Source organism: Vulpes lagopus, chromosome 7, assembly GCF_018345385.1.
Source record: "Vulpes lagopus strain Blue_001 chromosome 7, ASM1834538v1, whole genome shotgun sequence".
Lineage (NCBI taxonomy): Eukaryota > Metazoa > Chordata > Mammalia > Carnivora > Canidae > Vulpes > Vulpes lagopus.
The window spans coordinates 55,714,374-55,738,809 of record NC_054830.1 but is presented as its reverse complement, the minus strand read 5'-3'; the positions used below and the strand labels follow the sequence as shown (position 1 = coordinate 55,738,809).

At 40.6% G+C, this 24,436-nt stretch overlaps 1 protein-coding gene across 2 annotated transcripts in view; it reads right to left on the bottom strand.

Moving 5' to 3' along the window:
- GATA2 (GATA binding protein 2) overlaps positions 1–24,073 on the bottom strand; it is a 73,483-nt gene extending 49,410 nt beyond the window's left edge. The window contains exons 1-2 of one of the 2 annotated variants that reach the window (XM_041761233.1): positions 23,973–24,018; positions 23,147–23,206 (exon numbers count right to left, since the gene is read on the bottom strand). The gene's annotated coding sequence lies outside the window, so the exon portion shown is untranslated. Of the gene's footprint in view, positions 1–23,146; positions 23,207–23,972 lie in introns of both variants that reach the window. The other variant, XM_041761232.1, reaches the window with a different exon arrangement.
- Between the last annotated feature and the right edge of the window lie 363 nt (positions 24,074–24,436).

The window sequence follows — 24,436 nt, the reverse complement described above, 5'->3', positions numbered from 1 at the left end:
TAAGGATAGCTGCCCAGATCTTTTACTTCATTACTGTATACACACTGATGGTCTTCTAATTCTATCATTCTTTCATCATTCATGAGCTGACACACTTCTATCAAGGCACGCTTCCATTTATAACAACCATTGGATGGCCCTGAGGGGCACTTTGTATAGGAAAGATAGATCAAATGCTTACTTCTTTCCCTTTTTTAAAAACCAGTTTTCAAACTAATGAGTTGGTTCCCTAGTGTTCTCCAGTGGTGTTGGGTGAGGTGGTTGTTGTTAACTATTGTTATGAACATCTGACTTAAATATATGTTTGATATAAGTTAATTCTGAGCCTAGAACTAAACTGCCATATAGTTGGTACTAAAAAAAAAAAAAAAAAAAAAAAAAAGGGTTTCCTGATTCATGGGACTCACACCAAGCCCACCAGGAAGAGGAGAGCTAAGAGGGGGTGAGAGCACTGTGGGAAGCCCTGGCAGGGAAGGAGATTCCCATCAACAGAGACTATCCAGCCACCAATACCCCTGAGTACATCTCTGGCACTGAGCTGGCAAGGGAGAATAAGCATCCCACACACCAATTTACCTGATGCACCCAGTCATTTATTCACCTGTGGTGTAAGGGAGAAAACCCAAGGTCTGCAGTCAGAGAAACCAGGCACTGAGCCCTGCTCTGACACAAGCCTCTCCAAAACTCAGCTTTCTCACCTGTGGAAGGAGAATAAGAGTTCCGGCTTTGTGGGGTTGTTATGGCAGTCAATTAATGATTTCCATGCCACTCAGACTGGGCATCTTCTGGGTACAGATGATTGAGTATAGCCTCTACAGCCTGAAGAACTCCCACCCTTGTTGGAAGGCACGTCCCAGAGGCACAGGGAAGGTCAGTGAATGAAAGCAGGCATATGGCGTGCAAATGACTGCAGACACAGGCTAGCTCTTTACCCAGATGATTTCCCTTTCCTTCTGCACACTGGCTAGACTCTATTTTCCAGCCTCCCTTCTAGTCATATGGGCTATGTGCTTGAATTCTGGGCAGAAGTGATGTCAGCAGATTCCAGGCCAGCTCTAGAAAAGCCTCAGGCCCCATTCCTCTACTCTCTCTGCCCAGCTGGATGTTGGTCAGCTGGGACAAATTTGGAAATTCCCTGTCCAAAAGGGCTGAACTTCTGTCAGCCTGGACCCCAAATAGCAGCACAGAGCTGAGCCTCCACCTTCACCACACCCCAAGCCACTGAATGGAAGTCATAAAGGTTTTTTTTTGACATTTATCTTTCTGTTTATATGAAAGGCATTTAGATTCCTAGTTAATTTTTTAAAGATTCATTCATTCATTCATTCATTCATTCATTCATTCATGAGAGACACACACACACACAGAGGCAGAGACATAGGCAGAGGGAAAAGCAGGCTCCATGCAGGGAGCCCGACGTGGGACTCGATCCTGGCACTCCAGGATCGCACCCTGGGCCAAAGGCAGGCGCTAAACTGCTGAGCCACCCAGGGATCCCCCAGATTCCTAGTTTAAATCCAAACTGTGTATCTTTGTAATTCCCACAAGTCTGATTCAATAGTGGCAAGGTCAGACATTTAGGAGAAAACCATCATATGAGTAGAGAAAATCTCACACATATCTTGTCTCAGGATGAATTTTCCATCAGTAATAATAAGTGCCAAAGAAGGAAGGCGAAGAGGTATTATTTGGAGCATTGAAGATAGGACTTCTTATCTTGGATGTTAGTAACCTCATGGTATTACTATTACAGTGGTCACTAGGGTGCAAAGGGCTCCTGCTAGTAGAAGAACTTTTGCAGATACAATATGAAAGCAGAAGATCAGAAGAGGAAAACAGGACAGATGCTATATCAAAACCAAAAGAGGTGGATGGGGGGAATGGGTGAAATAGGTGATGGAAATTAAGGAGTAGACTTATAAACTTCTATCACATTAAGCTCCTAAGATCTGTAAGAGAAGTTAATGTGACCTGCGCCAATCAGAGATTGATAGGGAAGGGGGATATTAATTGGCATGTGTTCAGAGAAGGAAGTGCTCTCTAAGTTCAGAGGCAAGCTCAGGGATATGGGCCCACTCTGGACCTCAAAGGATGAGTCAGAAGAGAGAAGGTGCTGAGAGCAGGGCAGGAGGACTACAATGAACAAAGGAGCAGGTTTGGGTTACGGACTGGCGTTATGGACTCCTCTATGGAGGAGAATCAGGGAGAAAAGAGTATAGACCTGAGGTTGGAAAAGTAAATTTATTCTGGACTTTCTCCTGGGACACTGAGGAGCCACTGACAGTAATTGAGTGAGGGAGCTACGTGATCAGATTTGAACTTTGGAAGGACTGCTTCCCCATAAAATTGAAACTATTCAGTGGTGTGCCAGGGCGGGCTCATACCAACTCACAAGATTGATAGTTAAATGTATTGGAAATCTGTGAGCCAGTAGTTAAACACACCACTATTAAAAATTAAATTACATAAACTTATGATTAATTTATATTAAGAATAGAATTTTTAAAATATTCGATTTATCACTTCCTGTTTTATTACCTTTTACTATTATGTGTATCTCTTGAGATTGTGTATATTATGTCTTTGTGGTGGAAATGCCATACAATGATGCGTAGCTCTTCCCAACTCTGCACTTGGCAATATCATGTCACTTGAAATCAGCTGTGGAAATTGGCAAGCACTACTAATAGGGGTTTTTATTTTATTACACATTTTCTACCACACCCCTGCATAAGACTCAGAAATTTTACTTTTTGGTACCTGTCATAGCTCTGTGTTTAGTAACTGTGTGACCTTGGACATGTTCTCTCTCTCTCTCTCTCTCTCTCTCTCTCTCTCTCTTTTTTAATTTATGACAGAGAGAGAGAGAGAGAGAGAGAGGCAGAGACACAGGCAGAGGAAGAAGCAGACTCCCTGCAAGGAGCCTGATGCGGGACTCAATCCCAGGACCCTGGGATCACTACCGAGCCAAAAGCAGACGCTCAACCACTGAACCACCCAGGTGTCCCTCAAATACCTACTTCTTGCTGAGTTGTGAAGATTGAAGTAGAAACCTTGCCTTTCATAGTGCCTGGAACACATTAAGCCCTCACTACATGATGGGATTGGGACACCAAGGACTGCTTCCTATTCCCCACCCCAGCATCACCTGTCACTTCCTTCTCTACCCTTCAGCTTGCAGCCATCAGATGACTTGCAGCTCTTTGGTTGTGCTGTGGTGGGCACTGTTGGTTGCCTACTGTATTCGTTTCCTCTTGCTGCTATAACAAATGGCCACAAAATTAGTGGCTTAAAACAACACAAATGTCATTCTCCTTCAGTTGTGGAGGTCAGAAGTCTGAAATGAGCTTCACTGCTCTAAAGTCAAGGCATTAGCAGTGCAGTTCCTTCTGAAGGCTATGAGGAGAAAATCTGTCTCCCTGAAGCACTCTAAGTGGCTTCTTAAGGGGTGCCTGTATTCCTTGTATTGTATTCCCCTTTGTCCCATCTTTAGAGCATGTCACTCCAATCTCTGCCTCCTTGCTATGCTACTTCTCCTCTGACTCTGACTCCTCCTGTGTCTCTCTTATAAGTACTGTTGTGATTACCTCAGGCCCACCAGGATAATCTCCCTAACTTCATCACATCTGCAAAGTCTCTTTCACTATATATAGAAACCAAAATTCACAGTTCTGGAAATGAGGATGTGGACATAATTAGAGGTAATTATTCAGCCTATTGCAGTTTCTTGGCCCTCAAAGATTCACGTGCATCCCACACAGAAGGTACATTCACCTCATCCCAAGGTCCCTAAACCCATTAAATCCACTATCAACCCCAAAATCTCACCTAAATCTCATCAGCTTTAAAGTTCCAAATTTCATCCTCTAAGCTAACCTTCGTGGTTCCTGGAAATTAGGATGTAGATATATTTATGAGGTCGTTATTCTGCCTACCATACCTATAAACCATCATTCTCCTCTTTCTGTTCTTGTAATCAAATCCCAAATTTGCCTATGCATTGGGAAGCCACCTACTTGAGAGGGACTGGTTCTCTCTCTAGCACCAGGGGTCTAGCCTAGATTAATCCTCTAATAATTCTGTTCTGTGGCAGAGACAGCTCATTGTTCCTTAATATTCATTTCCTTCTTCTTCCTGTAGTAACTGTCCAGAATAAAGCCTAAATTACTCAGCCTCCTTTGCACCTGGAGGTGGACATTTGACTTAGTTGAACCAATGAGAAATGAGCAAAATCACATCTGAACTTCTGAGTCATGCCCTTAAGGGAAAGTGGAATGCCTCCAGTACCTCCTGCCTTTCTAGTTGGTTAAACAAAGACATGCTGGGAGAAGTTGGCATAGCCATCTTAGATCACAAGATGAAAGCCACAATTTAAAGATGGAGGAGACATAAGATAGAAAGAACCCGGGTCTCTATTAATTGTGGACATAGAAATCAGCCTAGGACTACCTACTTGGACTTTACCTTGAGAGAAAAATAAACATCTCTTTTGTTTAAGCCACTGTTACTTTTGGATGTTTGTTACGGCCACTAAGCTTGAGTCTTATGTTGACTAGGCATGATCATATGCCATAATTGTGGCCAACCAGACACGGCAGGTGGTCTTCTGGACTGCTTCTAGAAAATGTTTTCCTCTGTCCAAAGGTGCACAAGGAAGGGACCCTCTCTCCATCTGGCTTTTGGACATTGCTGTGTAAAGCTATGAATCCTGTGGCTGATTCAGCCATCTGCTGACCTTGAAGAGCCAATCCTAGGAAGGAAAACTACGCTGCCAAGGCTGGCAAAGGGGAAGGAGGGGCAGTCCAGGGGTATTGGATGCTGTCCCTGAGCCTCTGTATAAACCGACTCAAGAATGCCTACTTCCAGACTCCCTGTTACATGAGATAATGATGGTCTAATGTGTAGGCCACCTATAGCCAGTTTTTCTGGTGCTTCCAGCCAAAGAAATTCTATTTGGAGACATTCCTCAGTAGCTCATGGAGCCTCAACCAAATCATCCCAGGCTCCATGCTGGAGGAAGCCTCAAGATTTTGCACTCTTCCTGCCTTGGTGAAAAGATCTTCCAGGATCTCCAGTCTCTATCAGATCCCTCTCTGGCCAGCCCTACCAAGGGCTGTGAAATCTCCACTCCTCCCAATGTCAGGATTTATCTGGTATCTATCAGTCCATTAAGCTGTATGAGAGCTAGTAAATTTCCTGAGTCTTTCTTCCCTTATCTGCAGAATAAGTTGCCCCTCTTACAAGATCTTTGTGTGAATTAAATTAGATAATGGATTATTTTTAAAGTTTGTCATATGTCACTTTATCCTACTAGAAAGCGAGTTCTTCTGCATAAATGAATGACAATATTGATATAATCCCCAGAACCTATGACAAGGTCTAACACCAAGCAGATACTCAGAAAATATTTACAGATGAACTTTAGATATGACCAGTCAGGCCACAGCAGTTCTCTAGAGGCACAATAATTGGTTCAGAGTTGGCTGAAGCCAAGCCAACTGGGCCAAGCAAAGTGAATCCCAAGACTTTTGCTTAGGCAGCTGGAAATTAGATTCACTTCCCACTCAATTCTTCAACTGTGGAGGGTGTTAGCTACACCAGGACTGCTGTAGCTAATTTGCCACACAAAAGGAAAGACTGTCTGAGTGTGGAATCTCATAGAGAAATCAGACAGAGTTTTGATGACATAATTTAAGACCCTGAATCAAACCATACCTGAAGACCACTCTTAGGTTTTCCAGTTACATGAAGCAATATCTCCTTTTTTTTTTTTTTAAAGATGGTTTGGGATTCCCAACTGCTATGATGAAAAACAGAATGCCACTTGGTAAATAGGTCAGCCCAAATATATGTATGAAATCACTTCTGCTGAATGATTTAGTACAACTGCTGCTGGCTAGTACTGATTTTGTCCTGCCTGAGTATAGATAGATGGTTGCTTTTGCTGTGGAAATTAAAAGGCCATTAGATGGGGGCCCCAGGGTGGTTCAGTCGGGTAAGCATCTGAATCTTGACCTCAGCTCAGGTCTTGATCTCAGAGTCATGATTTTAAGACCCACCTTGGGCTCAAAGCCTATTGTGAAGCCTACTTAAAAAGTGTGTGGGGGGGGCAATCGGTTGGCTTCCTTGCTCCAAAAATGTTCTAGAGATTCTACAAAATAAAGTAACCCACAAGTGACTATATCCAACTCAAGTTCAATATTCATTTTACTCATTTGAGCAACTCCCCCTAGAAAGTTAATTGGGCACAGATATGTCTCCAAATCTTTTATTTAGTGGCCAATTGCTTTCTTTTGCCAACCAGAGGATGCCTTTTTTGGTTTAAGGCAGTCCCAAGACTGCCCAAACAAGGGTGGCCAGAAAGAGTTGGCTGGAATACACTAGCACCAAAGAACAGAGAAACCACTAGTTTGAATAGCACATATCTGAATAGTTTGGTCTCCACCCTTGAGTATAACAGGATTCCTCTGTGGTTCCACATACTCTCCCAGGTTGGGTCTTAAGGTTCTAAGAGGTTTATTGGTGAGCTCTGAAAATCAGCATCTTGTGAGGGAACAAGGGAAGCAGGATGGGGCAGAGAAGATAGACTGTGGCACAGTCACTACAAAGACTCAGCCAAACTCATGGGGAGCTCTGGGGCTGAAATGGCCTTCAATTGTCCCAAGTTGGAGCAAGGGAGCTGAGCCTTTAGACTCCTGCCCTGACCAGTCATCAGACAGACTCCTCAAGAAGGGGGTCTGGGATTGGTAGAGGTAGCTCTCTTTAACTGTGAATGGTTACTAGACAGGGACTCAGCAGAGAGCCATTATCAGCCAGGTCTCCGAGCAGCTGGGGAGTAATTTGGGGATCTGCATGACATATTATAGCGTTCACTACACTCCCGACTCTTGCCAGAAACTTGTCAGGAAGTGGGAATATCCCTAGTCCTCTCCATACTTGGCTCTATTTTCTCAGAGATCCCTGAATTTTACTTTGGGAGCACCATGATGCCATCTGGATCATTCTCCAGTCCCTGAAACACCAGTGCCCAAAGAGCTGTGAGCAAATGGCCAAGCCTCAAACCCCCTCAGTCAACCCCTACAGGTGTCCTTGGTCCTTAGGCTGGTGGGATTTCCCCTCCCTTTGTCACCCAGTGGACCCCTCATTCCTTCCTCCTCTATCCTCAGAACTCACTCTTGAACTCACCCTCTACCATGTCTTCTCTGAATGATACACCTGTGGATCCTCTCCTGCACCTGCACCTGCACCTGCCCCAGTAGGATTCAGCCCATGAAGTCATGGGTGGGAGTCTCCTTCCAATGGAACTTTTGGGGCTTATCTTCACATGAACACCAAGAAGAGCTATTGGCATATGACGGTGGCTTCTCAGAAGTGCACACCTCCACCCGGCTGCTCTGTGGAATTCATGGCTCCCCTCTCTGGTTGGAGGACAGGGGGCCCTGAAAGCCTCCTGCTGTGCCCAGCAGGGACTCTGTGCCTGGCAGGGAGCGAGTAGCGAGTCCTGTCGCTGGCAGATTCCTGGGAGGCACTGTCAGTTGTGTTTCACTCTCAGACTTCCTCCGGCCTGTGTAGGGGCTTGGCCATGCCAGCCAACACGTGTGGCACAGCGGGCTGGGTTGCAAAATATATCCGGCATGGCAGTTGGTGAAAGAGTTATGCAATCGCCACCAACTTACGGAAACCACCGTGAGACGCTTTCTGGGAGGAGAAGCGCCTGGCTTTGCCACCCTGGCCACAGCTTGGGGTTCCATGCTGAGGGTCTGGAGTGGCCCAGGCTGTGGGGTGTCAAGAACTGTGACAGACCTTCCCTGAAGCCACCTGGAAGCATGTGAGCCACAAGTCCCAGGATTTCTGACATCTTCTCCTCTGAGAACCTCCAATCCACTCTCTCCTTCACACTCTACAGACTCCAAGAAACACTCTCATTTGGTTATCAGCTGCCCCTTAGACTCCCAGATCCTCCACAGGAGGTCCCACCTTACAAAGGTATGGGGCCAATCTTGAGAGGGAGTCTGGAGGGGACATTTTTGGATGGAATGGGGAGGAGAATGGAGACCTCATCCTGTAAGGAGTGAAGTGGGTCATTGTGGAGAAGGAGATCCAGCCAGTGGCTCTAAGCCTCTGTAGGACTGTCCTAAGGGGGGAAGCAAGTGGCCCTCAGGGGCATAGATGACAAAGCTAGGACCCGTGGGGAAGTAACAGGGAGACAGAGCCAAATTCCCTCTCAGAGAGAACTTCCTCCTGTTGAGAGCTCTCCATGGATAGGATGGAAAGAGAGTGGACTCATCACAGAAGGAACTAGACAACCACTTGCCAGATGTCACAAAAGTAAGCTAAGCAGCATCTCCGCCCCAGCTTGGAGGTGCCACTCCCCTGCTCAGGACCATCATTGGCCATTCCTAAGAAGTAAAGTAATGGAAGGAATTTTGCAAGTTAAACAGGGAACCAGGTGAGGAGTAGACCACCGCCAAAGCCCCTCCTGCTCTCCTGGGCCCCTACATCTCCCTCTACCAGGGAAAAACAGACTGAAAATGGGTTTTAAAGTAAAACCCACCTGAATCTGAATCTCAGCTCTGTTACTTACCCTCTGACACCACGGAAGTCATTTACCTTCTCCAAGCCTGTAGTTGTTCTTGGAAGATTATGTGAGATAAAGGACACGAGGGCCCCTGGCACACATACAGTTAGTGTTCAAGAAAAGGAAAGTTGGTTTTATTTCAGTCTCACCACCTAGCTGCCTTAAATCTTCAAACTGAAACCTTGTTCTTAAGGCTCACCACCTCCAAGGATGGCAAAAATTGACATCATGTTGGAATGCATCCTTCTAGACATTTTCACATGCCCTGTGTACATATGTGTGTATGCTCACTGAGGAGGGGCTATCTGATATAAGTTTTATGCTTTATATATTATTATGCACCTTGCTTTTTTCACTCAACAATATATCTTGGAGGCATCTTCATGTGAATGAATATAGATCTACTCCATACTCTTTAGCTGCTTTATTTAGGGAATGATTACACCATGGTTTCATAGCTCTTCCTCTGTGAATGGACACTGAAGTTACTTCTATTTTTTCACCCTTACAAACAATAAACATCTTCACTGGTGCCTTCTAGGGTATATAAACAAAGGTTTCATTTCCAAAGAAGTGGAACCCCAGTGTCAGAGAGTATGTGAATTTATAATTTTAATATATAGAGAGAGACTGGTAAAAATTCATTAATCCATGACCATTATTTTCAATTGAGTTACTTTAACCCCAGAGGCATTGTGATTTTTCTTAAATGTTTAAATTGCAGTTAAAAGTTGCAAACAGGTGGTACCTGGGTGGCTCAGTGGTTGAACATCTGCCTTTGGCTCAGGGCATGATCCTAGGGTCTTGGGATCAAGTCCTGCATTAGGCTCCCTGTGGGGAGTCTGCTTCTCCCTCTGCCTATGTCTCTGCCTCTCTCTGTCTCTCATGAATAAACAAACAAAATCTTTAAAAAATAGTCTTTAAAAAAATGTTGTACACAAAAGGAATGCATGTTTCTTGTAAAAAGAATAGATACCCAGATGGGTTGTTTTTTTTTTTAAGTGCAAGTCCTTTTCCTTTTCTAACTTATCTCTCCTCCCAATTGTGAACAGTTGGCATATATATTGCCAGACCATTTTCATTTACAACCACACAAATAGTACATAAATACAGGTTTTTTCTTTTTCTATGAATGAGTTATAGATGGATATAAAACTTGGTTTTCCACTTTACTAACATATCCTGGACATCTTTCCATGTCAGCATATGCATATCTGGATCTTACTTCTAATGATTGCATAGAATTTTATTTTAAGAGGCATCATAATAAATTTACTCAGTCCCCAACCGATGGACATTTTGGCTGTTGTCAGGCATTTGCTAGCATAAATGAAGCTGCATTAAACATCCTGGTAAACACATCTTTGTGTTCTCTGAAAATACATCGAACTAAAAATAAGCAAAATTAATCTTAGAAGCATAGGAAGACAGGTGTTGGAGGACAGGATATTGGTGACCCTTGGGAAAGGTGAGTGGCTAGGAAGGGACACAACAAGAGTTTCCAGGGTGCTGGGAATGTTCTATTCCTTGATCTGGGTGCTACTTGCACACATGGGACTGTTGAGTTTGTGAAAATTCATCAAGAGGTACACTTATCGGGTTCCTTGGTGGTGCAGCTGGTTAGGAGTCCTACTCTTGGTTTTATCTCAGGGTGGTGTGATGCAGCCCCGCCTCTAGCCCTATACTCAGCATGGAACCCACTTAAGACTCTGTCCCTGCCTACTGCCTTCTCTCTTTTCAAAATTAAAAAAAAAAAAAGATGTACACTTAGAAGTCATCCACTTTTCTGTATATATGTTATATTACAACTTCAATATTTACTTTAAAAATAAGTGAGAAAATGAGTGTCTGGATGGCTCAGTCCATTAAGCGTCTGCCCTCCACTAGGGTCATGATTTCAGGATACTTAGATGGAGCCCCACATCAGGGTCCCCACTCAGCGGGGAGCCTGCATCTCACTCTCCATTTGCTCACTGCTTGTGCTCTCTCTCTCGTTCTCTCTCTCAATTAAATAACATCTTTTTTAAAAATAAGTGAAAAAATAATATATTTATGTTTTGTTTTGGAAGGGTTAGATAGGACTGAAGCTCTGTCACAAGTTAAATCCTAATTTGTGCAAAACTTGCAAACAACACAGTGAAATAATTTGCTTACAGATGTTGGACAAGTTATTAGGGGATGCATAGGATGAGTGTCAGATGTTGTACGTGAAAAATCATAGATAATATAAAGTTCTGGATGACATTATTCTTCTGGAGAATAGCTAGGGACATTCCAACCCCAGATCATCTTAATCTAACCATCAGTCCCTCTGAAGGATGGTCTGTTTCTGGTTCATTCTTATTTTTAACAGCAGTTCAATTGAGATATAATTCACATATCACACAGTTCACCCATTCAAAGTGTAAAATTCCATGTTTTTTAGAATATTCACAGATACATGCAATTATCAATAGTCAATTTTAGGACATTTTCACAGGCCCTAAAGAAACCCCATACACTTTAGCTATCACCTCTCTTATTACTCCTACTTCCCTCAGCGCTAAACAACCACTAATCTACTGTCTCCATAGATTTGCCTATTTGGATATTTGATATAAATGGAACTGTATTATGTATGGTCTTTATGAATGCTTTCTTTCACTTAGCACAAATGTTTTCGAGGTGCATTTGTGTTGTAACATGTATCAGTACTTCATTCTTTTTTGTGGTTGAATACTATTCCATTGTATGGATAGACCACATTTTATTTATTCATTCATCAGTTAATGAATACTTGAATTATTTCTTCCCTTTGGCTATTATAAATAGTGCTTCTATAAACATTTGTATTCAAGTTTTTGTGTGAATAAGTATTTTCATTTCTCTTGGGTAGATACCTAAGAGAAGAATTTCTGAGTCATATGGTATTTAACCATTCGAAGAACTGTTAGACTGTTTTTCAAAGTGGCTGCTTCATTTTATATGCACACCACCAGTATATGAGGGTTTCCACTTCACATGCTATTGCCCGACTTGGTTTTTTTTTTTTTTTTTAAGGTTTATTTATTTATTTATTTATTTATTTATTTATTTATTTATTTATGATAGACATAGAGAGAGAGAGAGGCAGAGACACAGGAGGAGGGAGAAGCAGGCTCCATGCCAGGAGCCCAACGTGGGCCTCGATCCGGGCCTCGATCCGGGCCTCGATCCGGGACTCGATCCGGGACTCGATCCGGGACTCGATCCGGGACTCGATCCGGGACTCCAGGATCGCACCCTGGGCCAAAGGCAGGCGCTAAACCGCTGAGCCACCCAGGGATCCCCCGCCCGACTTGTTTTTTTAGAGCCATCCTAATGGGTGTGAGGTGGTATCCTGTCATTTTAATTTGCATTTCCCTGGTGACTAATGACCGTTGAGCATCTTTCCACATGTTTATTGGACATTAGTATATCTTCTTTAGGAAAATGCCCACTTAAATCTTTTAACGATTCTTTTTAATGGATTGTCTTTTTATTACCATGTTTAAGATTTCGTTATGTATTCCAGATACAAATTCCTTATCACATACATGATTTGTAAATATTTTCTCCCATTCTGTGGGTTGTTTTTTCATTTTCCTGATAGTGTCCTTCAAAGCATAAAAATTTTTAATTTTGATGAGTTCAATATAAATTGTTTTTGTTTCCACCATTGCTCCTGTTCTTGGTGTGCTATCTTAGAATCTATTGCCAAATATGGAGCCATTAAGATTTATCCAGGCATTTCTTCTAATAGTTTTGTTGTTTTAGATCTTATATTTGGGTTCTTGATTGATTTTGTTTTGGTTTTTATGTGTGTTGTGATATAAGGGTCCAAATTCATGCTTTGACGTGCAGCTATCCAGTTGTTTAGTACCATTTGTTGAAAAGACCATTCTTTTTCCATCTTGGTAACACTGTCCAAAATCAATTAGCCATAGACACATGGGTTCAGTTCTAGACTCTCAATTCTATTCCACTGCTCCACATGTGCCTGTCCTCATGCCACTACTACACTGTCTTGATTACTATTGCTTTGTAGTAAGTTTTCAGATAGGAAAATATGAGTCCTACTTTGTTCTTACCTTTCAGGATTGTTTTGGCTAATCTTGGTGTCTTGCAATTCCATTTGAATTTTAGGATCAGTTTTTAAATTTATACTAGGAAGTCATCTGTGATTCTTATGCAGATTGAATTGAATCTGTAGGTCAATTTGGAGAGTACTATCATCTAAGTAATATTAAGTCTTCCAATCCATGAATATGAAATGTCTTTCCATTTATTTGGAATTTACTTATTTTCTTTCAACAAAGTTTTGTAGTTTTCAAGATATAAATTTTATACTTCTTTTGTTAAATTTAATATAAGTATTTTATTCTTTTTGGTACTATTGTCAATTGAATTGTTTTCTTAATTACATTTTCATATTGTTCTTTGCAAGTGTATAGAAATACAATTGATGTTGTATATTAATCTCATATCCTGCAACCATGCTGAATTTATTATCTCTAATAGTCTTTTAGTGGTTTCCTTAGGATTTTCTATATAAAATATCATATCTGTGAATATATTTTTAAAAGATTTTGTCTATTATTTAGAGTGCAAGAAAGGCAGAGACATGCGCAGAGGGAGAAGAGGCTTCATGTAGGAAGCCTGATGTGGGACTCAATCCTGGGTCTCCAGGATCATGCCCCGGGATGAAGGCAGGCGCTAAACCCGCTGAGCCACTCAGGGATCCCTCATGTCTGTGAATAGAAATAATTTTACTTCTTCCTTTCCAATATGAATGTATCTTCCTTCTTTTTTTCTTAAGATTTTATTTATTTATTCATGAGAGACAGAGACAGAGACAGAGACAGAGAGAGAAACAGAGACACGAGCAAAGGGAGAAGGAGGCGCCATGCAAGGATCCCGATGTGGGACTTGATCCCGGGACTCCAGGAGCCCAAAAGTAGGTGCTCAACTGCTGAGCCACCCAGGCGTCCCTATTTTATTTCTTTTAATTATTTAATTGCTCTGGCTAGAACCTCTAAAACAATGTTGAATAGAAGTGGCATCAGTGGGCATTCTTGTCTTGTTCTTATTCCTAGAGGGAAAGTATCCAGTCTTTCATTATTAAGTATTATGTTAGTGATGGGGTTTTTGTAGATGCTCTTTATCAGGTTGAGGAAGTTCCTTTCTATTACAAGATTTTAGTGTTTTTATCATAAAAGAGTGTTGCATTTTATCAAGTTATTTCTGTGTATCTATTGAGATTATTGTATTTTATCCCTCATTCTATTGACAAGTTGTATTATGTTAGATTTTTGGGTGTTAAATCAAATTTGCAATGTCACATAAATCCCACATGATCATGGTACATAATTCTTTTATATATGTTGCTGGATTCTGTTTGCTAGCATTTAGCTTAGGAGCTTTGCATTGATATTCATAAGAAATATTGATCTGTAGTTTTCTTTCCATGTGATGTTTTTCATTTTGATATTATGCTGGTCTCATAGAGTGAGTTGGAGAGTATTTCCTCTTCCTCTATTTTTGGGGAGAATTTGTGAGGAGCAGGTATTATTATTACTATTTTTTAAAGATTTTATTTGTTTATTCATGAGACACACACACACACACACAGAGAGAGAGAGAGAGAGAGAGAGAGAGAGAGGCAAAGACACAGGCAGAGGGAGAAGCAGGCTCTATGCAGGGAGCCCAACGTGGGTCTTGATCCTGGGTCTCCAGGATCAGGCCCTGGGCTGAAGGTGCTGCTAAACTGCTGAGCCACCTGGGCTGCCCAGGAATAGGTATTAATTTTATAAATGTTTGCTAGAATTCACCAGTGAAACCGTCTTGCCCTGGCTGCTTTCCTTGTGAGTAGTTGTTTTAATTACTAATTCAATCTCTTCACTTATTAGAGATCTATTCAGATTGTCTATTCCTTCTTGAGCCACTTTTGGTGCTTTTTGTCTTTCTAGGAATTTGTTCATTTCATCTAAGTTGTCTAATTTATTAACATGAAACTGTTCATAGTATGCTTTTATAATTCTTTTTATTTTTGTAAGGTCAGTAGTAATGTCTCTTTCATTTCTGATTCTAGTCATTTGAGTCTTCTCTCATTTTTTTCTTGGTTAATCTAGCTAAAAGTTTGCCAATTTTCTTGATCTTCTTTTTTTTAATAATAAATTTATTTTTTATTGGTGTTCAATTTGCCAACATACAGAATAACACCCAGTGCTCATCCCGTCAAGTGCCCCCCTCAGTGCCCGCCACCCAGTCACCCCCACCCCCCCGCCCTCCTCCCCTTCCACCACCCCTAGTTCATTTCCCAGAGTTAGGAATCTTCATGTTCTGTCTCCCTTTCTGATATTTCCCACACATTTCTTCTCCCTTCCCTTCTATTCCCTTTCACTATTATTTATATTCCCCAAATGAATGAGGTCATATAATGTTTGTCCTTCTCCGATTGACTTACTTCACTCAGCATAATACCCTCCAGTTCCATCCATGTTGAAGCAAATGGTGGGTATTTGTCATTTCTAATGGCTGAGGAATATTCCATTGTATACATAAACCACATCTTTATCCATTCATCTTTCGATGGACACCGAGGCTCCTTCCACAGTTTGGCTATTGTGGACATTGCTGCTAGAAACATCGGGGTGCAGGTGTCCCGGAGTTTCATTGCATCTGCATCTTTGGGGTAAATCCCCAGCAGTGCACAAAGAATCAGCTTTTGGTTTTGCTGCTGGTCTCTATTGTTTTCCTATTTTATATTTTCTTAATTTCTACTTTAATCTTCACTATGTCATTCCTTTTTCTTCCTTTAGGTTTAATTTGCCTTTATTTTCCCAGATCTTAAGGTGGACAGTTCGGTTATTGATTTGAGATCTTCCTTCTTTATTGAATATGTATATTTCCCTCTAAGACTACTTTGGCTGTTTTGATATGCTGTGTCTTTGTTTTCATTCACTGAAAAGCATTTTCTGATTTCTCTTCGATTTCTTCTTTGTCCCATTGGTGATTTAGGAGAATGTTGTTTAAATTCCACATATTTGTAGCCTAACACTAAAACTTAAATTATTTTCTTAAATTATTTTCTGTTATTGATCCCTAACTTCATTCCATTTTGGCCAGAGAGCTTACCTTGTGTTATTTTTATCCTTTAAAATTTACTGAAGTTTGTTTTATGGTCTAGCATATGGGCTCTCCTGAAAAACATTCATGTGCACTTGAGAAGAATGTGTATTTTTTTGGAGTATTCTATAGATGTGTCTTAGGTTTAATTGTTTTATAGTGTTGTCTTCTGGATTTTTTATCTCCTGCCTGGTTCTTTTATCCACTACTGTTAGTGGGGTATTGAAATCTCTAACCATGACTGTTGAATTGTTTACAACTCCAGTTATGTCAGTGTTTGTTTCATGTGTTTTGATGCTCTGTTTGTGAGTACATATATGTTTATAATTATTATATCTTCCTGATGGATTGACCCTTTTATCATTATAAAATGTCCTTCTTTATCTTTAGAAACTTCTTTTGTTCTGAGTCCATTTTGTCTGATATTGGTATAGCCAGTGAAGATTTCTTGTGGTTGCTGTCTGTATGATACTTCTTTTTCTATCCTTGTTCTTTCAATCTGTCTGTATTTTTTAATCTAAAGTGTGTCTCCTGTAAACAGCATAGAGTTGAAACTTGTTTTTTTTATTCGATCTGATAATCTCTGCTTTTACTGGATTGTTTAATTCATTAATATAGTTAGATTCACATCTATCATTTTACTTTTTGCTTCTATGTGTCTCCTGTCTTTTTGTTCCTGTATTCTTCCTGCTTTTGTTTGCATTAACAATATTTCCTAAGGTAACATCTAAATTTCTTTAGTGACATTTTTACTATATTTTCTTGAGGTATTTCCTTAGTGGTTGCTCTAAGACTTATCATCAGCTTTTGATTTATACTAACCTAACTCTAGTGAGATATAGAAATGTTACTTCTATATAATCCTATTCCATTTTCATCCTTTTTTTGTCATTATGTTACATATTATTTCTGTAAATGTTCTAAACTTAACCTTACATTATTATAATTATTACTTTATATAATTTCATGTCTCTTAAAGAAACTGAGAAGAAAGATCAAATATATATTTATAGGTTTAGCTAAATTGCTCTTCTTATTTATCATTTCTGGCTCCCTTCATTTGTTCATGTGAATTAAGTTACTAACTGGAGTCATTTCCTTATCCCCAATACAGCTCTGTTCCACCCATCTCCTTTGTGCTATATATTACATTTTAAGGTGGTATAGGCCCAACAACACATTATTATATACATACTGTTTTATACAATTGCTCTTTAAATCACATAAGAGAAGAAAAAGAAAAAATATGTATTTATACTCTTTCTTATAATTACATGATTATCTTTGTCAGTGATCCTGGTTTTTGTGTGTGGATTCAAAATAGTGTCCAGAGAAATTTGATTTCAGCCTCAAGAACCTCCTTAGGTATTTCTTGTAAGGCAGGTTGACTGGCAAAAAAATCTGTTTTCATTTATCTGACAATGTCTTTTTTGTTTTTATTTATTTATCTATCTATCTATTTATTTATTTATTTAATGAGGGAGAGAGAGAGAGAGAGAGAGAGAGAGGCAGATGGAGAAGCAGGCTCCATGTAGGGAGCCCTACGTGGGACTCAATCCTGGGTCTCCAGGATCAGGCCCTGGGCTGAAGGCGGCGCTAAACCACTTAGCCACCCAGGCTGCCCTTTGATAATGTCTTTACCTCATTTTTGCTTTCAAAAGATACCTTTGCTGGATATAGGATTCTTGGAAAAAATTTTCTCTGATCAGTTTGAACGTGTTATCCCACTGCCTTCTGACCTCCGTTGTCTGATGAGAAATCAGCTGTTAATCTTACTAGGATTCCTTTGTAAGCGATGCCATTTTTCTCTTGCTACTTTCTCCTTGTCTTTGACTTTTTTTAAGTTTATTTTTCAAATAATCTCTATATCCAATATGGATATATGGCTCTCTATATCCAATATGGCTCAAACTTGTGACTCTGAGATCAAGAGTTGCACACTCTTCTGACTAAGCCAGGCAGACACCCCATCCTTGTCTTTGACTTTTGACATTTTTACGGTTTAATGTGTCTGTTTGTAGATCTCTTTTCATTTTCCTACTTGGAATTTGTTAAGCTTTCCAGACATGTAAATTAATATATTTTCAATAATATGGGAAGTTCTCAATCATTACTTCTTCAAATATTTTTTCTGCTCTTTTTTCTCTCCTCTGCCCTCTGGTACTACCATTATTTTTAAGATTTTATTTATTGATTGATGAGAGACACACAGAGAGAGAGGCAGAGACACAGGCAGAGGGAGAAGCAGGCTCCTTACATGGAGCCCAATGCAGGACTCAATCCCAGGACCCTGGGATCATGCCCTGAGCCTAAGGCAGATGCTCAACCACTGAGCCACCAAGGTATCTCTGGTACTCCCATTAAATGCATGTTGGTGTGCTTACATGGATTCTCTCAGGCTCTGTTTATTTTTCTTCATTCTTTTTTCTCCCCATTAGATCACATTATATATATCAATCTATCCTCATGTTCACTAATTCTTTCTTCTGCAAGTTCAAATCTACTATTGAATTCTTCTAGATGAATTTTTTCATCTTTCATCCTTTTCTCTGGAATTTTACTCTTTTACTCCAGAATTTTCATTTATTTTTTTAAAAAATTATTTCTTTTTATTGATAGCCTCTACTTAATGCAATATTATCATTATACTTTTCTTTATTTCTTTAATCATGGTTTTCTTTAATCTCATGAACATATTTATAATGGCCACTTTGAAATCTTTGTTAAATCCAAGTCTGATGACTTTCACAGGTAGTTTCTGTTGCCTTCCTTTTTCCTGGTGTATGGGGCATACTTTCTTGTTTCTTTGCATGACTCATAATATTTTGTTGGAAACTTGACATTTTAGATGATATATTACAGCAATTCTGGATACTGGTTTCTCTGGCACTGGTCTCCTATACCAGATTTGATATTGTTATTTATTTGTTTCTTTGTTTGTTTGTTTGTTTGTTTGTTTTAGTGTTAGGCTGGGTATATTAGTGAAGTCATCTCTCACTACCATCCTGCAGTGTGCAGCCTCTGATGTTGCTCCTCAGAGGTTGCAGCCTTGAGTATGCCTACAGTCACCCTGGGATAAAAATGATTTGGGCAGATCTCATCTTGATTGTTTCTTTCCCTATCCAGCTGTTAAGCTTCACTAATTGGGGTTGATTGTTTTACTGTTTTCATCAATGCGTTGGGGCATAATTGCTCCACATATTGATCCAATCAAAAGCAGTCTTCTTTGAAGGAAACAATGTGTAGTAAAGAATTTAACTACTTGCCCTAAAATAGGTCTGGCCTCTGGCCTCAGCCTCTGGGAGATTCAATAATTGCCTTGAGAAGGAAATAGAGCCAAACCAGATAGACTTCCCTGGGTGTCCCTTCTCACCCATATTTTAATTCCACAATCCCTCATTGCTATGGTAACTCTTCAGAGATATGGTTTTTAGATATTTAGATATTTAGCTCATATTTTCTAGTTATTCTCAGAGGAAGGGTTGGTCTGGAACAATATAATCAACCATTGATAGAAATTCAAACTGCAGTGGTTAACAGTGAAGATGGAGAGAAAGATGTGAGTGGAAGAACCATGTAGGAGGTAAGATCAATAAAATCCATTGATTGGTTGATTGGATGTGAGAAGAGGGAAGAGATCAGGACAATATAAAGGTTTCTAGATCTAGCAATTTCACGTTTGGTGGGCTCCTTCACAGAGACAGGGATCCAGGAAGAGGAACCATATGATGAAAAGTGGAGATAATGAATTCAATATTGGATATTCTGAATTTAAAATGCCTGTGTGACATTCTAATGTCCAGGAGGCAATGCCATACTGAGGTCTAAAGTGCAAGAGAGAAGCTAGGTGGGGAAAGAGAGGTTTGAAAGTTATCAACAAAAAAGTGAGAACTGAAACCATGAGAGTGGATAAGAAGTCAAAAGAGAAGAGGAACAAGAGAAGATCCTTGGAAGACACTTTTCTATTTCTTGTACAGGAGAGCACAAGGGATAGAAAAAAATCAAAGGAAAAGGAAGGAATCGACATGTCAGAAGGCCCAAGCAAATGATAGAGGTTCTTCCCAGAGAAGTCTCTCAAGTAATCTCTATATCCAATCTATATCCTTCTGGAGGCAGAAGCCAGATTTCTAAGGTTCAGGGAGTGAGCAGGTAGTAAAGAAGTGGAAGACAGAAGTGCAGACAACTCTTTACAGAAGTTCCTAAAAGGTATTTGTTGCAGATCTCTATTCTGCTGGTCTACCTACTTTAGGAAGTCTATGTGCAGCATTCCTGCAGTCTACACTGGCTATTTTGGCTCTCCCACTTCCCATTGCCTTATTAGCCCTTGAGAGAATTACCATGGTGATGAATTCAACAATTTGTTCTTCTTCCCTCAATGTACCTATTCATATAACATCATCTAACACTGTTAATCATCCATCTCTACCTCTGGTCCAAGATAACATTTGTTGTGGTTTTAAAAAATGAGTGCATATTCTCTGACCCTTTCCCCCCTTAAACCCTTTCCCTTTGAAAATGGGAAGGCTTTTGGAACACCTGGGCAGCTCAGTGGTTAAGCTTCTGCCTTTGGTTCAGGGCATGATTCTAGAGTTCCAGGATCAAGTCCCACATTGGGCTCCCTGAATGCAGCCTGCTTTTTCCTCTACCTATATCTCTGCCTCTCTCTTTCTGGTTCTCTCAAGAATAAATAGATAAAATCTTTAAAAAAAAGAAAATGGGGGGGCTTTTGACCAGTTCTATTAATAGCATATGGTACAAATGATACTATAGAGCCTTCAGTGCTAGTTCATACAAGGTTATGCAGCTTTCCATCTTATTGCTGAAACCCTTGGTCCCAGAGCTCTGAGCCACCATGTAAGAAGTCCAACCATCCTAAGAAGTTCAACTATCCCTCTGCCACACTGGAGAGGCCACATGTAGATGATCTAGCAGACAATCATACCTGAGCCCATACTTCAGTCCTTCCAACCCAGGTGCAAGATGCATGAATGAAAAGACCCTCTGGGAAATGGATCCTCCAATCCCAATTGTTCTAGCCCGGAAGTTGTTCAAGTTACCCCCAGCCATTCAAGTCATCCCAATTGAGGGTCTAGATAGTTGGAAGCATAAAGGAACCACTGTGCTTGTCCAAATGTCCAAATGGATGTCCCGTAGCATCCATTAGCATAGTAGAAGTTGTTTCACATTACCTTATTTTAGGATAGGTTGTTACCCAGCCATAGATAACTGGAATATCATTTTTTCTTATTTCTGTTCTTCTATTCAGACCATTATTTTTCTCCTAATCACATATACACAGATTGTGTTCCCACCAGCCAGAGTGGAAAGTTCTCCCAACTCAGTAATGGAGCCTAATTAGCCTTAAAGTCTGTCCTGAACTTAACAAAGCTTAAAAGCATGCCTCAAAAGAACTAAATTCCATCCCAGAACAAGGCCCAAAAATATTTAAAGAAATACAAAACAAATAAAATCAAGCAATCAAGAACATAATATTTACAATGCCTGTCGTCCAAACAAAAATTAGCAGGCACACAAAGAAGTAAAAAATAAATAAATAAAGGAGAAAAAGTAATCAATAAAAACAGACCCAGAAATAAAACAGGTGACAAAATGGTTAGACAATGGTATTAATAGGATATTTATAATAGTTAACTACTATAAACATACTCAATATATTCAAGACGGGAGAGGAGAACATGAACATGATGAAGATAGAAATTGATATTAAAAAGGGCCAAAGGGGATTCCTGGGTGGCGCAGCGGTTTGGCGCCTGCCTTTGGCCCAGGGCGCGATCCTGGAGACCCGGGATCGAATCCCACATCGGGCTCCCAGTGCATGGAGCCTGCTTCTCCCTCTGCCTGTGTCTCTGCCTCTCTCTCTCTGTGTGACTGTCATAAAAAAAAAAAAAAAATTAAAAAGGGCCAAAGTCAGGACTCCTGGGTGGCACAGTCAGTTAAGCATCTCACTTTTAATTTCTGGGTTTTTTAAATTTATTTGAGAGAGAAAGAGAGCATATATGCACATGAGCAGGGAGGAGAAGCAGAAGGAGAGGGAGAGGTAGACTCCCCACTAGCAAGGGAGCCAGATGCAGGGCTCCATCCCAGAACCCTGAGATCATGACCTGAGCTGAAGGCAGACACTTAACCAACTGAGCTACCTAGGTGCTCCTGACTCTTGATTTCAGCTTAGGTCATGATCTCACAGTTGTGAGATCAAGCCCCGCATCGAGCTTTGCACCCAGCTCTGACTCTGCTTGAAGATTCTCTCCCTCTCTCTCTCTCTCTCTCTCTCTTTCTCCCTCCCTCTGCCCCTTCCCCTGCTCATGTTCTCTCTCTCAAATAAACAAATAAATAAAATCTTTAAAAAAAAAAAAAAACTAAAATCAAACTTCCACAAATGAACAATACCCTAAATAGGATTAACAGCACATTAGACACTGCAAAAGAAAAAGAAAGCAGGAAAAGTAGATAAGTGAATGAAGAACAGATGAGACAGAAATCAACTAAAATATGTTAGATTAAATTCAGCCATGTCAATAATCATATTAAGTGTAAATGCTTAACATTCTAATTAGAAGGCAGATTGTCAGATTGGATAAAAACACAAGACCTAAGAAACTCACTTTAAATATAAAGGCTACTGGGGTGCCTGTTGGCTCAGTGGTTGAGCATCTGCCTTTGGCTCAGGTCATGATCTGGAGGTCCCAGGACTGAGTCTCACATCAGGCTCAATAAGAAGCCTGCTTCTCCCTTTATGTTTCTCTCTGTGTCTCTCATGAATAAATAAATATATATATAAAGGTTACCAATAGATGAAAAGTAAAAAAATGGAAATACACACACACACACACACACAAACACTCATACACACTTTTTTAAAAAGCTGGGTGGGGGGGATCCCTGGGTGGCGCAGCGGTTTGGCGCCTGCCTTTGGCCCAGGGCACGATCCTGGAGACCCGGGATCAAGTCCCACATCAGGCTCCCGGTGCATGGAGCCTGCTTCTCCCTCTGCCTGTGTCTCTGCCTCTCTCTCTCTCTGTGTGTGTGTGTGTGTGACTATCATAAATAAATAAAAATAAAAATAAATAAAAAGCTGGGTGGGTGGTAATATTAATATCACATAAAGTATATTTCAGAACAAGGACTATCACAAGAAATTTAAAAGATCCCTTCATAATGACAAAGGGGTTAATTGATACCTAAAAATCCTAAATGTCAATACATAGCTTCAAAATACATGAAGCAAAAACTGATGACCTAAAAGGAGAAATAGACAAATCCATGGTTACGGTTGGAGATTTCAACACACTTCTCTCAATAACTGATAGAACAAAGTAGACAAAAAATCAGTAAGGATATGGAGCAGGGGTCAACAAACAGATCAGTCTTGTTTTTGTAAATAAAGTTTTCTTGGAATATAGCCATGCACATTTATTTACATACGGTTGATGACTGCTTTGTTATGATGGCAAAGTCGAGTAGTTGCAACAGGGATGGTACAGCCTGCAAGGCCAAAAACATTACACCTCCTTATATAAAAGACTTGAATGACATTACCAAATTGACCTAATTAATATTTTTAGAACATTATACACAAGGATATCTATTTTTTAGAATTTTATTTATTTATTCATGAGACACACACACACACACTGAGGCAGAGACACAGGCAGAGGGAGAAGCAGGCTCCATGCAGGGAGCCCGATGTGGGACTCGATCCTGGGACTCCAGGATCACACTCCAGGCCAAAGGCAGGCGCTAAACCACTAAGCCACCCAGGGATCCCCATACAAAGGATATCTAAATACACAGTTTTTCCTAGTACACATGGAACACTCACCGAAACAAACGGTTTTCTACATGATACAAGTCTTAATATATTTACAAGGATTCAAATATTCCCTCTGCCCACAAAAGAATTAAATTAGAAGTCAGTAATTAACTAAACAACACACTTGCAAATAACCCAGGAGTCAAAGAAGAAACTACAAAGGAAATTAGAAGATATTTGAATAACAGAAATGAAAATATGACATATCAGAATTTGAGGCATGCAGATCAAATAGGACTACTAAGCTGCGCATGTATTTTAGTTCAGGGACACCATGATCACTTCGCTACCACTGAAGATTTCCGTGGGCCAAGCATCCTGCTCATTGCTCTTGCCCAGCTTCCCGCCTTATCTCTGGTGGTTAGGTATCACCACCCATACTCTCCTGCTTCCTTGAATCAGTCAACTTCCCCAAAACTTAGTGGCTTAAACACCAACCTGTCACTTTGCTCACAATTCTGTGATCAGCTGAGTAGTCCTTGTGGTCTGAGTGGGCTCGCTGAGCCTTTCATGTGCCTGTAGTCAGCTGGTAGCCGAATGACCTAGGACATCCTCACTCACATATCTGGCAATTGGCTGGCTGTTGGCCAGAGAGACAAGGACAAGTGGGCCACGTGTCTCTCATCATCCAGCAGCCTAGCCCAGAATTCTTAACCAGAGGCCAGGTTCCAAAGCAGGAGGAAAGGGCAGACAAGCTCCAGAGTGCAAATATTTTTCAACTTTGGCTTGGGTCACCCTTGTTACTGTTCCATTGTCCAAAGCAGATTAAATATTGGAGATATTGTATCCAGATACAAGATGTGGAGAACCGGACTCCACCTGGGAAGAACTGCAGATTTCTGTGGATACAACAGGAAGAATTTTTGTGGCCATTTCTACAATCCATGCAGGGAGCTCATTTC